Source organism: Hylobates moloch, unplaced genomic scaffold (assembly GCF_009828535.3).
Source record: "Hylobates moloch isolate HMO894 unplaced genomic scaffold, HMol_V3 SCAFFOLD_15, whole genome shotgun sequence".
Taxonomy (NCBI): Eukaryota; Metazoa; Chordata; class Mammalia; order Primates; family Hylobatidae; genus Hylobates; species Hylobates moloch.
Genome location: NW_026652290.1, coordinates 17573031 through 17577372, shown reverse-complemented (window position 1 = coordinate 17577372; position 4342 = coordinate 17573031).

Below are 4342 nucleotides of genomic sequence, written 5' to 3'. Positions count from 1 at the left end.
GATTGGATGTGTTTGGGAGTGTTAGATACCAATCTGAGCATCCGTTGTGGTTTTTATCATCTTTATGGGAATGCCAGGGTGAGGTCTGCCATTTCTATTGATGAGAAAAGAGCAATGCTCCTGCTGTGGAAAACATCAGATGTCCGGTGGTTTGAGGGGGCGGGGGAGAAGATACTTGGCATGGTGATCGTAGTACCTTGGCTTCCTGGGACACTCCTGTTTTTAGCTGTTCTTTCCCTTGTCCCCCACAAACCATCCGCATTTTACGAAAATGGAATTGTCAGCATGTAAAAGCCTTTCTGATACCATGGGTCCTGATGTTTAGTTTGAAAAATATAGAATATAGTCACCATATCACTGTTTAAAAATTTGAGGGCTGGGCGCAGTGGCTCATGCCTGTAATCCCAGCATTTTGAGAGACTGAGGAAGGAGGATCACTTGAGCCCAGGAGTTTGAGACCATCCTGGGCAATATAGTGAGACCTCATCTCTACAAAAAAAAAAAAAAATTATCCAAGCGTGGTGGTGCACACCTGTAGTTCCAGCTACTTGAGGGGCTGAGATGGGAGGATCTCGTTAGCTGGAGAGGTGGAGGTTGTAGTGAGCCAAGATCACGTCATTACACTCCCGCCTGGGTGACAGAGCAAGACCCTGTTTCAAAAAAAAAAAAAAAAATGAGGTTGGGGTGGGCATTTGGCATAGTTGATTTAATAGTCTCTTCAAATACACAAAGAATTCGAATAAGGATCTTTCCTCCTCTCTCTCTCCCCTAGCCCTCAACAGCTATGAGTCTGGCATGGCGTGTCACCATTTTTCTCTATTAGCAACCTCGACCCTCAGGGAATACATTGGCCAAGTGAGTGAGTAGGCATTAGAAGCTCTTTGGAAACCACACCCAAACAAGTCTAGAATCAGGAATCGTGGTTAGAAGACACTGTGCTCTAGCTAGGATTCCCTTTTTTTCTTCTCTCCCCCATTTTGGCCGAAATGCATATAGACATAAAATCCTGGAGCCAGAAGGGTCCTTAGACATTCTCAGGTTTATAGTCTACATCCCATAATTATCCAAGTAAAGATACCAGGCTCAGAGAGGACAGGTAACTTGACCAAGGCCACCCAGCAAGGGAGTGGCAAAGTCAAGAGTCAAATCAGCTCTTCTGAATCTCGGACTCACACCCCTTCCACAGGGACCCCACCCGCACGGGGTATGAAAGCTGGAGGAGAGAGGAGTCCCTAGCTCCCCCACCGTCTGTCCCAGCACTTCTCTGGCACCAGTACATTCTTCCTCATAACCACATCTCTGCTGCTGTTACCTGGACTGACTCCTCTTTTTCAGTGCCATGATGACAGAGTTGGAAAACTTGAGGCTGTCTCCTGCTGTGACTTTTTCCAGAGTGTGCTTCCTGGACCACTAATTCTCAGAGCAAGATGCTATGTAGAAAAATCAGCTGGGCGTGGTGACTCATGCCTGTAATCCCAGTACTTTGGGAGGCCAAGGCAGGTGGATCCCTTGAGCCCAGGAATTCGAGACCAGCTTGACCAACATGGTGAGACCCCTGTCTCTACTAAAAATACAAAAAATAGCCGGGCATGGTGGTGTGCACCTGCAATTCCAGCTACTTGGGTGGCTGAGGCACGAGAATCACTTGAACCTGGGAGGCGGAGGTTGCAGTGTGCGGAGATCGCACCACTGCACTCCAGCCTGGGCAACAGAGTGAGACTCTGTCTCTTGAGAAGAAAAAAAAGAAAAAGAGCACAGGCAACTCTGGGAAATGGTGCACAGCTGCACATTCACCATTCACCCCATGTCCTGCAGATTCACATTCATATATATATATATATATATAGAGAGAGAGAGAGAGAGAGAGAGAGAAGAGAGAGATAGGGTCTCACTGTGTCTCACAGGCTGGAGTGCAGTGATGTGATCTTGGCTCACTGCAGCCTCAACCTCCTGGGCTCAAGCCATTCTCCCATCTCAGCCTCCCAAGTCACTGGGACTACGCCTGGCTAATTTTTGTATTTTTAATAGAGATAGGGTTTTGCCGTGTTGCCCAGGCTGGTCTCGAATTCCTGAGCTCAAGTGATCCCCTGGCCTCAGCCTCCCAAAGTGCTGGGATTACAGGTGAGAGCCACCGTGCCCGGCGTCACATGCTTATTATATATCCACTATGTGCAGGGCGCAGTGAGTATTTCACACACCTTTTATCTCATTTAATTCTCTCAACGTTTGTGGCACATACCTTTATCAGTAGTAACATTGGTATTTTGAGAAATCCTGCAGTAAAGATACCTGTTGATCTTTAACCCAGTGTTTCCTAACTTATTTAGCCATGGATTCCCTATGAGTAATTTTCCCTGTATTTCCCTGAGTAATTTTTAACACGTATTCTGTGCTTACTGTGTGTCATGCACTATGCTAGATGCTTTCTATTAACTCATTTAATCCTCACTGTAATCCTATGAAGCACGATCAGCATTATGAATCCCCCCTTTTTGTGAATGAAGCAAGGCACAGAGAGGTTAAGTACCCTGCCCAAGGTCACACAGCTAGCAGTGACAGCTTAACTAGCAAATCCTGAACATAATTATGCAGAGCAACAATCCATTGGCACATGGGACTCCCATCTTCCTTAATCGTTCTTAGAGGCTGATTACAATACGAGAGACAATCCCTTCCCCTGATCAATAGCCACAATTGTTTGTTGTGTTGTTGTTTGAGACAGTCTCATTGTGTTGCCTAGGCCAAGTTCAGTGGCTTGATCACTGCTCACTGCAGCCTTGACCTCCTGTGCTCAAGCAATCCTCTCACCTCAGCCTGCCGAGGAGCTGGGACTACAGGCATGCACCAGCAGGCCTGGTGAATTTTTAAATTATTATTTTTTTTTTTGTAGAGACAGGGTCTCGCTATGTTGCCCAGGATGGTCTTGAACTCATGGGCTCACGTGATCCCCCCCACTCCCACCTCAAACCTCCAAAGTGCTGGGATTACAGGTATGAGCCACCACGCCCGGCCCACAGTTGTTTTAAGCCCTTCTCCAGGCAGTTACTTTCCCATCCTAAGAATGTCTTTGTGGACGAGTTCTGGATTTTTTCCAAGTTCTCTGAGGCTCTGACAATCATCCAGGCCTCCTAGAAGAATTTTTTCCTCTCCCTTCCAGAATGACCCAAATGACAAGAAGTGCCTGGTGCTTTCCTGCTGTGTGACTCCCTCCGCCCCCACCCCCCACCAAATGCTGAATTGCCTGATCAGCCTAATCAGAAGAGCAGCCTCTTCCCCAAAAGAGGAGCTGCTGCTGGGGGGTTGGGGGGGATTTATAGACTCACAGCAGCAGAACGCCCCTCTGAGAGCACCTGTCAGGGCTTCGAGACAAGGCTGCTACATGGGAAAATCACCTGGGGAGTTTTAAAACTAAGGGTGCCCTGGCTCCGTCCTTAGCAATTCTCATTTAATTTTTGGCATGGGGCCCAGGTAATATTTTCAAGCTCCCCAGTTGATTTTCATGTGAGCTGGAGCTGAGAACCACTGAGAGTTAAACTGTCTCGTTTCAGATGTGGAGGAACTTTAGATCAGAAATGGGGAAAGACTGTCCTGGGTCAGGCCACAAGCAACTCAGGAGCTCTCCTCCCCCAGGGAGGAGACTGTGGCCTCAAGCAGCACTCCATCACCCTGGGAACCCTGTTATCTGGGCAGAGGGCGTTCTGAGCAGGGTTTGTGCAGCGGTGGGGCCTGGGAGTCTCTGTTCCATGAGCAGATGGAACCAGAGTTTTCTCTCTCATAAGGAAAATCCCCTTCAACTACCTCTCCTCTCCTAGTGAGATAGCAGGGTAGACACGCCACCTCACTTCCCTTTGGCAAGATTCACTGATTCCTGTAGAATGGGTGTTTCACAGCTTCTGAAGGGGCAGCAACTTCACAAATGGGCCAGAACCACTAATTCGGGTCCTCGTTGTAATTAGAGCGACGAAGGTCAGAATCTAACTGAATCATGGCCGGAGTTGACCACATTGGCCTTTTCCCTCCTGGGGTCTGTGTTCCTGTGTATTGCCAGCAGCCGTGTACCTGGGTGAGGCTCCCACCCTGTCCTGTCTCCACGGATAGCTCCTCCTTGCTCTGGAAATTCTCCTCGTCCTAGTCTCCTTGTGCTAGTGGTCCAAACGGTAGTTCCTCCCTAATGGGACACAGAATATTTAAAATTTAATAGGGCTTTGGGGAGGCACAGACCCAGAAGAGAGGATTTGCAAGTGGAGATGTTGGCCCAGCGTTGGCAGGAGTTGGGGGTGGGTGGGTCTTCGTGCTGAGCGGCGTCCCATCTCTTATCACAGAGCCTGTTTCTTTCTCTCTC